Genomic DNA, 13808 nt, shown 5'->3' on the forward strand with positions numbered 1-13808 from the left:
GCCATGAACCACTTGTAATCTTTGTCACCCCAAACAAATCAGATATGCAATGGCGAAGATTATCACAAATTCCCTTTTTCTACTGCTTGGAGCTCTTTCTTTCGTAGCAACGATCCAAGGCCAGGATCAATCAGGTTTGGTTACTTATTAAAATTTCAAGAGTCGTTATTTTAAGCTTCATAATTTCTTTAATGTAATAAGTTCAATTAATGGTTTCTATCACCAGGATTTATTAGCATAGACTGTGGATTACTTGAAAATTCTAACTACACTGAGAAGAATACAGGAATCAATTACATTTCAGATGCTAATTTCATTGATTCTGGTGTAAGTAAAACTGTGTCGCCCCAAGATAAGACTACTCATCCACAATACTTTACTTATCTTCGGAGCTTTCCTTATGGAACAAGAAACTGTTACAGAATAAATGTAACAAGTGTTACTAGATATTTAATCAGAGCTAGTTTCCTGTACGGAAACTATGATGGTCTTAATAAGCTTCCAGAATTTGATCTTTATCTTGGAGTTCATTTATGGGACACAGTGAAATTCACAAATTCATCAGTCAGCATAAATTATGAAATTATACACACTCTATCGACGGATTATATCCATATCTGTATGGTTAACAAAGGCACAGGGACACCGTTCATTTCAGTTATAGAAATGAGGATTTTGGACAATGCCAACTCTACTTATGTCACTGAAGACCGATCTAAATCATTGGCACGATTCCGAAGGTTGGCTTTTGGTATCACCAACTTAACATACAGGCGAGTCCTTTTTTTTCAAATATATATAATTGATTCATATTTGCAACTTAATAGTAATAGAAACTTATTACTTGTTACATTGGTTGAATTCATCGTATCTTCACAAAGTGAAAAACTATAAAATACAAAAGAAAAAACTATACAGAAGATGAGTATTTAGTTTATAATATGTACGAATTTCATTATTATGAGAATAAAGATAATTGTTATATGACTAACATTTTTTTTAATATTTAAACTAATACTGACCAACTCTATTTTAATTTTTCATATTAAAAACGTTGGGTCCTGATTTTTTTTAAAATAAATTATATACGCAATTTGTTTTTAATATTTATCAAAAATTTTAAAATTTTAAAATATTTAATTTGATTCAATTTAATTCTCAATATTTTAAATAAAATTTATTTTTTCATTTTTAATAGTTTTTTGTTTTAAGCTTTTTTATTTGTACATTTTTACTTATTTAACTCACTATACATGAAACCCAAATTTATTGTGCTGTATGAGTGTGTTTGTGTGTGTCACTCTGTGACTGTATATCAGTGTGTCTGTGCGTCTTGGATCATGTCAGGAAGTGGTTGAGTGTTGATCAAACTCCTAACAATGATTTTGATATTCACACTTTAATTCAAAGGAAGTGAAGCTTTTCCGCTCTATTTGAAGAGCGTGGTGATAATGTTCTTAATATCCCACTATTACATTATTAGGGTATGCTTTTAGTATTGAAGCTCATATTTTAAATAAATAAGTACTTATTCATAAGAATGTCGATGCTCTCATTTGGGCATGTGTTGGATTTGTGCCTTTGGTGAAGATGATAATATTTTATCAATTATTTTTAATTTGAGCTAAAATCTATCATTCATTTATTTTATTTTGATTATGAATATCACTCGTTTTAAAAATTTAAACTGACAATAATATTTTATCAATTAGTTATATTTTTAATATTTTTTCTCAAATAAAAATTATTTTTTGAACATATATATAACTTTAAAACTATATCATAATACTACTTATTTTAAAAATTTAAATTTGATGGTAATCGATGGTTAAGAGAAGAGGGTTGAATCTTAGCTTTCCTTTTTTTAAAATATTAATTTTTTATTTTTCAAAGAACTTCAGGTGATATTTCTGTTTTTTGTCTCGTGTTGAGTTGAGAGACATTTTTATTTTGTCTCGTACCGAATTGAGAAATATTTTTGTTTTTATCTTCTGATAAACAGAAACAAAAAAAAGAAGTAGAAAAGAAGAATTAACACAAGAGATATCCTGATTTAGCCACTAGATGCAATGTGGCCTACATCCAGTCTTCATCACAACAACGATGGAATTTCACTATGTTTTCACAATATTACAAACACCAATTTTTCCCTAGGAACTACCCATTCCTATCTGGAACAAATCCAGATTCTACACCCAATCTGAATTTGACTAGGATTCAACATAGCTTTCAACTACAAAATACCAACCCAACTTGCAAGGGAATCCCCACAAGATCATGAAACACAACAGAAAGATGTACAAAGAAACTCTGAGACATTTTTGGCTTTTTCTCTAATTCTGATCACTGCCTTTTTTCTCTCACTGACTTTTTCTTGCAAACCTCACCGTGTTTGCCTTTTTCACCATGAGACTCAGACAGACAAAACTAAGAAAAAGAAAACAAAATGAACACCATTGAAGGAGAAGAACTCAAGAACCTCGGATAGTTATGAGAACTCTGTGCTTTCACTTTCTCTCCTTGATTTCAACCCATGGCCGTTCACCCTTAATATAGAAGGGAAACCTTCCAAGGTTAAAACCGGTTCAACCAAACAACTTCTTCTCCAAGCAAGAGCAGCGGTGTTTCGGACACAGAAAACCAAAAATCAACATGCATGTACCTCTCTCAACCCTTTTTATGAAACTACTTCAATCTGAACCCTTGATCTTGTCTTTGGCTCCAAAAAAGAATTCAGACCCTTGATGAGCTCCTGACCTAAGACAGCTTCTTGCCTTCCATTTTTGCTTCTTCCTATGTGTAGCACAGTGACTATCTTTCTTCTTTGATGAACAAAAATGGAACTAAACTTTTTCAATTTAGATTTGCTTCTTCATCGGGGCAGATTGTTTCTTTTCTTGGCATCAAAATCTTGAAGCCATTTTTCAAAATCTTTCCTTCTAAAGTAAAGATCTTCAATAGTCTTTGTACTTCATAGCCTTTTTCTTCTGATAACTTCTTCTATCTTCTTTTACGATGGATTGACATGACCGAAAGTAAGAGAGAAGAGAAAGAAGAGAGAAGCTTTCAATGCACAATAAACTCAATTTAATTTTGAGTTTTGGTTACTAAAGAGTGCATTTAACCAAATTGAATTTTAAATTCCAATCACAAGGAGAGTAGGTAGCTGAACCAAGCCTTGATCTATTTCTTTCGTCTTCTAGTTCAGATCAATGATAATGTTGGACCAAGAGAATGTTGACTGTAGATGACATAAGAGTTGTTTCGTGTTTATTTTCTGTCTTGTACGCCCTACTGAGTGTATTGAACTTGTTTTTTCTTTCAAAAAAAAATTATAAATTAAAAAATTATTAAAAATATAAAAATTAAATTTTTAATGTATTTATTTTATATTTATTAAAAAATTATTTTAAAAAATTTATTAACAGTAATCTTATTATCTGTTTCAAGGACATATGTTAGTTAAATTATTATTATTATTATTAGTGCTAAAAAATCAGTATATTTTATGATTTATAGTAATTAATTAATTATTATTAATATTTTTAATGGTATAAAATTATATTTAATAATATAAATTTACATATTTTTTTATAATTAAATACTAATTAAATTTTAATGAAAGTGGTATGCTGTACAGGTATAAAGATGATCCATATGACCGGATATGGGAGCCTTATTGGGACCAAAAGTGGATACAATTAAGCGGTAGACTTAGCAATGATGACATGGGCCAGAATGACTTTAAACTACCAGCACTTGTCATGGAGACTTCAGCTACACCAAAAAATGCTACTGCCTCATTAGACTTCTACTGGGAGGATGATTATCATAACAATGAAACTCAGCACCAATACTATTTCTACTTTCACTTCGCTGACCTTCGGAAGCGGGCTCCAAATCAAACAAGTTCAATCAATATCACCATAAATGGCGTGTTTTGGGCAACAGAGGAACTCTTATACGCTAATGCGGATTCCACTTGTTCTGATGTCCCTTGGTATGGAAGCAAAAAGTATCACATTTCCCTTTTTCGGACAGAATCTTCCTCCCTTCCACCCATCATCAATGCTCTTGAGATTTATTCAGTGAAAGATTTCTCATCACAGTTAGAAACCCAAAAAGATGACGGTATTCTGCTGCTGTTTAATTTTGTCTAAACTTAATTAGCTTCTTCTTTTCATTCTTGTATGCATATTTAGCTTGCTTCTTGTGTACTCTTGAATCTTGATTATGATGAATATATATATATACACCAGTGGATGCAGTCACAAACATCAAGAGGGCTTGTGGGTGAACAGTAGAAACTGGGTAGGAGATCCATGTGCCCCCATTGCATACAAGTGGCAAGGTGTAGACTGTACCTCTTTTGATGGCTTTCTAAGAATCACATCCGTGTAAGTTTACAATTCATTAAATAATAATACTCCCTACATAAATTAAAAACCATTTAACCGTTTAATTACAAAAACCAACCATAAATTCATTATTGAAATAATAATTAACATTTTTGGAAATGGAATATTAAAAGGAATTTGTCTTCAAGTGGACTGACCGGAGATATACCTGCTGATATTTCCAAGCTTACCATGTTAAAATCCTTGTGAGTACCTATCGCATCTCATCTCATTTGGTTAATATATATATATATATATATATATATATATATATATATATATATATATATATATATATATATATATATATATTGTGTGTGTATATGTGTATTTTATGGTGATTATATTAGTGTTATTAAAATTAAAATCATATTTTTTAATAAATTAAATAACATTTTTAAAAAATATTGTTTAACAATAAAAAAATGACATTTTAATTCTAGTCATAATTTTTAAAATATTATAATCATAATAATCATTATAATATAGTCATATTAAAATGACCCATATATATATATATATATATATATATATATATATATATATATATATATATATATATATAATGCACTTCAATAATTTGATTACATTCGTATATTTTTTTTCTCTTTCTGGATTGTAATCGTGCATTTGAATCGCCATCTCAGAGATTTATCAAACAATGACTTAAGTGGGACTATTCCGTCTTTTCTGGCACAACTGCAATCACTGGAATACTTGTAAGTCCACATGATTTGATTGGCTATAAAATTTGATAAAGGATGTCATGTTTGTCTTCTGCCTTTGCAGAAACTTGGCTAACAACACCCTAACAGGTTCAGTTTCAAATGAACTCCTTCAAAAACAAAGTGATGGTCTATTATCCTTGAGGTATATTATCCTTGATATAAATACTTAAAACCAAGAATCAATAATATATATTTGACATTGAAGATGCTTTGCTTATATATATCATACTACTACTAATTATTAAATAATGATGCCTTGAACTAGCTTTCTCTTTATTTGGTTCTTCTAATAATAAATGCTCGCTCAATTTCTTAAGTAGTTATGACTTATGAGTAACCAAGCATAACCTTCCCTGACTTTGTGTTGTCCTATCAATAGTGTGGGGCAAAATCCAAATTTATGTGCATCAACTTCATGCAATCCGCAAACAAATGATACAAGAAAGAAGGAGAATAATGCAGTTATTGCAGTGCTAGCATCAATTGCAGGGATATTACTGCTTCTAGTGATTGCAGCAGCAGTTATAATCTTTCGCCAAAGAAAGCGATATGGTAACTGCTCAATCTTTTATAAAACAGATGAATGAAGTTTGGTTGACTTGCACAAGTTTTGATTTCCATAACTCGAAATAATCTTTGAATAATTGAAATAAATTTCATGAAAATCAGCTGCTGCTAGGAACATTATTCTTGGGAAGCGTCGTAGTTCAATTAAGGGGTCAGAATTGGAATCGAAGCAACGACAATATTCATTTAATGAGGTTGTTGAGATGACCAACAATTTTGATAGGATTCTTGGCAGAGGTGGATTCGGAACAGTTTATCATGGCTTGATTGAGAACATTCAGGTGGCTGTCAAGATGCTTTCCGTATCATCAGTGCAAGGATATCAGCAATTTATTTCAGAGGCAAGTGCTCAAATATGCATAAAAAAAAAATGATATTTGTATACTAAAATTAGTTACTAATATATTTGTGTATAAATACATATATAATTTAATTTATTTTTAATATATATTTGTATTCTAGCATGTATTTTATATTAGTGGTTGATTTTTGACTGATTTTAGTGTACAAGTAGCATAGTTGAAAAGAAAAATATAAGCGAAAGAAGAAATCTTAATGTATAACAAATTGTTGCTATAATGACAAACAAAAAATGGCTTTTGAATCGCAGGTTAAGCTTCTAATGAGAGTACATCACGGAAATCTGACTTCTCTTATTGGTTACTGCAATGAAGAAACTAATATAGGACTCATCTATGAATACATGGCAAATGGAAACTTAGACGAACATCTTTCGAGTATGTGCACAACAAATAGAATATAACTAACAATATTATATTTTTTTTGTTCATATTATTAAACAAACACATGTCAAAAGCTTCTAACATCGTGAAATCTCTTATTTTTTTTAAAGGAAAAAACAACAGGAAAAAGTCCTTGAATTGGGAAGATAGACTTCGAATAGCATTGGATGCAGCCCAAGGTTAGCAAGAAAAAAATTGCATATGCAAATTACTTCGTCGAATTTTAGTTGTTAACTATCTATGCACGTGATTGAAATTTAAATTCAGGATTGGAATATCTGCATAGTGGTTGTAAGCCACCTATAATTCACAGAGATGTGAAATGTTCAAATATCCTATTAAATGAAAACTTCCATGCCAAACTGGCGGATTTTGGATTATCCAAATGCTTTGCAGCTGAGGACGATACCCATGTGTCGACAATCGTGGCTGGAACTCCAGGCTACCTAGATCCTGAGTATGTGTTTAATTTCAATGATATGATTAATTATCCATCATTTTGATTATGGATGAAAGACATTTTGATAAGAGATAAGAAAAATTGACTAACTAAATTATTATTCGATTTGCCATGTTAGGTACACAACATCAAACAGATTGACAGAAAAAAGTGATGTGTATAGTTTTGGAGTAGTTCTCTTAAGGATAATTACAGGTCAACTAGTAATAACAGTAAGGGAAGACACAACTCATCATATAAGTCAGCTGATTAACTCTTTGGTTGCTGAAGGAGATATAACAAAAGTTGTTGACTCAAGGTTACAAGGAGATTTTGATAGTAATTCTGCATGGAGAGCGGTTGAAATAGCAATGGCGTCTGTATCTGCCACTTCGGTGGAAAGACCATACATGAGAGATATAGTGACACAGTTAAAGGAGTGTTTGGCTGGAGAATTAGCTCGAAAACATAATATTTGTAACCTTCAAAATGAAGATTTAGTTGGGCAGTTCAGTGTGAATTTAGTTAGTACTGATATGAATCCCTCAGCTAGATAGGTTTTAATTAATACTAGTCCTTGAAATAAAATAGCTTGAAAATTGTGGTGCATTTTAAGTTTATTTTGTTGTAATAATGTATTTTAGCAGTTTAGCTTGTTAGCTATTTTGTCTCTTGTTGTGTCTTCATTTTAATTAAGTATAAGTGATGGAGTTACTTAGCAATTTTATTATATCAAGAAGACAAGAAATGTTATATTTAGTTTTTTTTTTTTTTGGTATTATACGGGGCTGACGCCCAAGAAAAGAGAAGCCTACATACAAACTAAACGGGGTAAGGTAGCCCCTTTTTCATCATCTCTGAGAATACTTAGAATCTCAGGAGGAGGTAAGTCCCAAAAAACATAGTCAGTTTCTGAGTTCATACTCAATCTAGCCAGGTAATCAGCACTTCTATTTCCTTCTCTATAAATCTGTACAAAAACTATATTCCACTCTCTTCTCCTCAGTTCATTCACTTTTCTGATTATGTGGTTAGGGTGTCTCCCCAACTCCTTCCTCCCATTCAAGAGACTCACCACTGCCGCAGAATCAATCTCAGCAATAATTCTACGAAAACCCATAGTCCAAGCCAAGCTCAATCCCTTGTATACACCCCAAAACTCTGCATCAAACGCTGATCCTCCCCCAATTTTGTAAGTGAAACCCGCAATCCATCTTCCTTCTTCCGTCCGCAGGAGGCCGCCACACCCACTTGCTGGAGGAGTTCTCACTGCCGACCCGTCTGTGTTCAACTTGACCCACCCATGGGGGGTGGGTTCCAGCAGATGTTCCTCTTCATTTTTGCTCCTTGCTTTCCCACTTGGTAAGCTCTTTCTAAAGCCTCATGTATTTCCTTAACTTGTTTGATGATCTCATTGTGTGGTTGAGGTGGTCTTTGATATTGATGATTGTTTAATTCCTTATTCCTCCAGTGCCATAATCTCCAGCATGTAGTAATGAAAATATCTTTCCAGTTCAAACCAGTGTCCGCACTCCATTGCTTCTTGAGGTTAGTTTCTATCCATTGCTCCCAATTAAGTTGAAAGAATTGAGGAATAAATTCAGTATTGATAAGTTTACACCAAATAGTTGAGGCTTTAGGGCAATTTCTAAGCACATGTAATGCATCTTCAGTATCCCCATTGCAAAGTTGACAGTTTTCATTACCCCCGAAAATTCTAGCTTTCCTCTGGTTGGTCATGATTCTTCTGTGCATGGCTGTCCATAGAAAAACTTTTGCTCTTTGTGGTCCCTTCCAACTCCAAAGGTTTATCCAAGTCGAATTTTTCCATTCCGGCCAATTTGATAGAGCTTTGTATGTTGCACTAATAGAGAAGTCTCCATCTTCGGAGTGTCTCCACCCTCTTCTATCGTCCTCATTCTCAGCTCTGGGAGGGTTAATTTTAAGAATCTTCTCCGCTATATCTTGGGGTAAATTGTTAGTAAGTTTTTTCGTGTCCCACATTCCTTCTCCATTGGTCCATTCCCACACCAAACTTTCAGTGTCTACATTAGCTGGGTCACAAACTGCTTCCATGAGAGGAGCTTCTCCTTCAATCCATTGATGTTTCCAGAATAGAGTAGACAACCCATTTCCTACATATTGGATGGTGCCATTATTGAACTTGGGCCAAAGCTTTGTGATTTCTTTCCAAAATTGAGAATCTGTAGTTTTTGAAGAGTTATTACTATTTAAATTCCTCCCTTTACAATACTTGTAGGATAGAACCCGAACCCACAGTGTATTTGGATTTTCCAAAGCCTACCACATATTCTTCAAAAGGAACGCATCATTCATGGTGGTTAGATTTCTGAACCCCATCCCTCCTGCATGTTTTGGTTGACATAGAGTTTTTCAACCCACTAAGTGCATTTTCTTTTGATTCTGGTCATCACCCCAAATAAAACTCCTTTGGAGCTTTTCCACCTCTTGGCAAATCCCTCTCGGAACTCTATCATGTTGCATATTATAATTAAGGATGGGATTCAGCACAGAGTGGGCTAGAGTAAGCCTTCCAGCCAAGGAGAGGCATTTAGATTTCCAGCCCTTAAGCTTGTTTTGAACCCTTTCCAAGATATCTTTGAAATTCTCTTTTCCAGCCCTTTTATTAGTTACCATTGCTCCTAAATATTTTCCCAGTTCTTTTTGCTCTCTAAAACCAGCCTTGCAAAGAATTTCTCTTTTGACTGCTACATCCATTCCTTTAGAGAAGATTATAGAGGTTTTGTCATTGTTGATTTTGAGCCCCGATGCTTTACAGAACCTCTCCATAACTTCCATGACATTTGTAATCTGTTCCATCGTTGCTTCCGCAAAAAGTAGTAAGTCATCCGCGAACATTAGGTGTGAAATCTCAGGTCCATCCCTTCCCACTCTGATCGGCTTCCAACGTTCCTTTTGAACTTGTTCTTCAATCAAATAGGACAGCTTATCCATGCATACGACAAAAAGGTAGGGAGACATTGGATCTCCCTGCCTCAAGCCCCTGATAGGATCAAAACTGTCTGTTCTGCTACCATTCCAGATTATATTATAGCTGACCGAACTGATGCAATTCATGATTAGCAAAATCAATTGTTCTGGAATTTTAAACTCCTGTAATCTTTGTTGCACAAAACTCCAGCTCAACCTGTCATAGGCCTTTTCAAAATCTATTTTGATGGCCATGAACTGTTTCTTCCCCTTCATCCTCTTCTTATCAAATAAATAAGTCTTGTGTCTTATAACTCTCAAGGTAGATTATTTGTAACAATTTATCTAATAATTGAGTTGCAAGAAGAAAAGTTATACTACCACCAGAACCAAGTAGCATGACTAAATATGATACTTTTATTGGACCAGTCATTTTCATTGGCCCAACACAAGCAAAATCAGGCCCAACTAGATTAAATCATCTTTACAGCTCCCCACCTCTCTTTCTTCTAGAAGTAGTGACTCATCATACAAAATCTTACCGTTAGAATAAGAATCGTTTGTGATATTTACAAGTTTTGTTAGGGTTATAGTGAGGTGTACAGAATTCTCTTTGTATATATATCTATGATTCTGAAGAATGAAAACACACAACAAAATTCATAATACACAGTTTATTAATCTTTATTTCTCTGACCATTGTCTTAGTATGGTATCAGAGCTTTTAGAGCTCTGCTGATATCCAACTATGGTAAAAACCACCAACCTAAATAATCAGTCTTCTTCATCATCCTCAATTTCGATGGCTACAGCCATAGAGCCTTTCTCAAGATTTTTCTTCTCCATATTATATACATCCTAGTGAAAGTCCTACATCTGTTCTTGTATCTCCAGTGCTCACAGGAAACAATTATCATTCCTGGAGCAGAGCCTTTTCCATGGCTGTCATATCCAAAAATAAATCTGGGTTTCTTACTGGAAGCTTACCTTCTCCATCCTCTGATGATCCTCAGTTTCCACTATGGGAGTGTTGCAACAACTTGGTGCTCTCATGGCTTTACCATTCCCTTTCTCCATCTATCACTAATAGTGTGATTTATCTCTCTACTGCTTCTGCTGTCTGGGATGATCTCCGCGAGCGTTTCTCTCAGACAGACTTGCTGCGCATTGCTGAACTTCAGGAGGAGGTATATGCCCTAAAACAAGGAACGCAATCTGTCACTGATTTCTACACTTCTTTAAAAATTTTGTGGGAAGAGCTTGAAAATTCTAGACCTCTTCCTTCTTGTTCTTGTCCAGCCAAGAACCACCGCACTCAAGATTGTCATTCGCTTTTTGAAGGGACTTGATGAGCGTTTTTCTGTTGTTCGCTCCCAATTGCTCCTCTTAGATCCGCTACCTCCTATCACCAGAATTTTTGCCATGGTAATTCAACATGAGCGGCAACTCCATGCTTCTTTTGGTGTTCTGGAAGAGCCAAGGATCCTCACCGCCGCTGCAGAAAATCGCTATTCTTCTTCTGGGCAAGGTCGCTCCTTTAGTTCTGGAACAGGGCGCGGCTCCTCTTCCTCCTCCAAGATATGCACCTACTGTGGAAGGACGGGTCACACCGTGGAAGTTTGTTATAGCAAACATGGGTACCCACCCGGCCACCCTCGCCACCCGAGACGGCCACAGTTCAACGACCGGACCCCTGTCTCAGCTTCTAATTGTGCCGTTACACATTCTCCAAGTTTTGCCTCTCATGCCCTGGTGCAGCAAGATAGGGCAGCTTCAAGGGCTTCTTCAGAACCGGTTTTGGGCTTAACTCCTGCCCAGCACAGCACCTTATTGGCCTTTTTGAAACGGGCTGAGGTTCATTGTTCAGAAAACAAGGATGAAAATGCTCCTATTTCATCTCAAACTGGGCTTCTTCCTAGCCCAAGTTTGGGTACTCATTGCTTTTGTTCATCTTATACTTTTTCAGTTTTAAATAATGCTGCATCTCAATCATATTTTTCTGGTGCTTGGATAATTGATTCGGGTGCTACTGATCATATTGTTTCTAATTTGTCACATTTTATTTCATATTCAGAAATTAAGCCAATTATTGTTCATATGCCAAATGGTTCTCAAGTTGTTGCCCGTTATAAAGGGATTATTAAATTTTCATCATCTTTAATTCTTTATGACATTCTTTATTTGCCCCAATTTCACTTCAATTTAATTTCAATTTCTAAACTCACTTCTATGTTGTCTTGTGAACTCACTTTTTTCCAATTCTTTTGTATTTTTCAGGAATCGAACAACTTGAAGATGATTGGTTTGGGTAGATTAAGAGAATGATTGTATGTCCTAGAAAAAGTGTTTGGTTCCAACAACAAAGTTTTCTCTCCATCACACTCAATAAACTCCACACATTCTAACCCTCTTACCTCTTCCAACTTATGGCATTACCGTTTAGGACACCTTTCTGGGCAACGCCTTAATATTTTACATAAATAATATCCTTTTATTTCTTTACACCATGATGTTGCTTGTGATGTATGTCATCTTTCTAAGCAAAGAAAACTCTCTTTTTCACTTAGTTCAAATAGAGCAAGTCAAAGTTTTGAATTGTTACATTTGGATATTTGGGGGCCTTTTCGTAGAAATTTTGTTCACCATCACAAATATTTTTTGACCATTGTTGATGATTTTAGTCGTTTTACTTGGGTTATTCTACTAAAATCTAAAAGTGAAATACATCAACACGTTAAAAATTTTGTTAATTTGGTGGATACTCAATTTAATTCCAAGGTTAAAATTGTTCTGATAATGATCCTGAATTTCTTTTGCATGATTTTTATTCCTTAAAAGGCATTATACATCAACGAAGTTGTGTTGAAACATCTCAACAAAATGGGAGAGTTGAACGAAAACATCAACATATTTTAAATGTTGCACGTGCTCTTCTATTTCAATCAAATATTCCTCTTATTTTTTGGTCTTATGCCATTAACCATGCAGTTTATTTGATAAATAGAGTGCCATCATCAATTCTTAAATTCAAAACTCCCTTTGAGATTTTGTTTAATAAATCACCTAACTTCAATGACTTGAGAGTTTTTGGTTGCTTGTGTTATGTTTCTACTTTGACAAATAATCGTTCTAAATTTGATCCTAGAGCACACAAAGCAATTTTTCTCGGTTATCAACATGGTTTTAAAGAATATATTGTTTATGTTTTAAATGAGAAAAAAATTTTAGTGTCCAGAAATGTAGTTTTTTATGAACTTATTTTTCCTCTTGTCAAAAATAGCTCATCATCCACAGAAACCATTAGTCCTCACACACTTTCTAAGCCCATTCTTTCTTCTGATCCATCACACAATAATCAACCTTCATTGCCCATTAATTCAAACCCAATGCATCTTGACCCACTCATTCCTAGTACTGCCTCCTCCACTTCACCTAATGACCCGTTACCAATTTTTTCCCCTTTTCCCTTTCATGACCTTACCTCACCTTCCCATGGCATCCAATCTTCCTTCCCTGAAAACACACCTTCCGTGACGACCCCCCAACCATCATCTCTTACAAATGATCTTCAAGTTTCTTCTTCTCCCATGCATGATCCTCAGTCTTCTTCATCTCCTTCTCCCCAACCCATATCTTCTATCCCCTCATCACCTATAATCACACCCTCGCCTAATCCACCACCTCGCCGTAACTAGCGCCTTCCTCGGCCTCCGATTCACTTGTCAGATTATGTTTGTAATTCTTCTCTTACTTCTCAACCCTCTACATCCTCAAGTTGTCGGTATCCACTCTCTTCTGTTTTTTCAATTTTTTCACTATCTTTTGCTCACAAAACTTACATTTCGTCACTGCATTCTGAACATGAACCAAAAACCTTTCGGGAGGCTAATCAGGTTCCTCATTGGCGCCTTGCCATGAAAGAAGAGCTTGCTGCGTTGGAATTAAACAAAACTTGGTCTCTTGTTGAGTGTTCCCCAAAGGT

General features: G+C 34.6%; 1 pseudogene; it reads left to right on the plus strand.

The window, feature by feature from the left end:
• The first annotated feature begins 8 nt into the window (after positions 1-8).
• LOC112708720 (probable LRR receptor-like serine/threonine-protein kinase At1g05700) lies at positions 9-7642 on the plus strand (annotated as a pseudogene).
• Positions 7643-13808: the final 6166 nt, after the last annotated feature.

Source organism: Arachis hypogaea, chromosome 9, assembly GCF_003086295.3.
Source record: "Arachis hypogaea cultivar Tifrunner chromosome 9, arahy.Tifrunner.gnm2.J5K5, whole genome shotgun sequence".
Taxonomy (NCBI): Eukaryota; Viridiplantae; Streptophyta; class Magnoliopsida; order Fabales; family Fabaceae; genus Arachis; species Arachis hypogaea.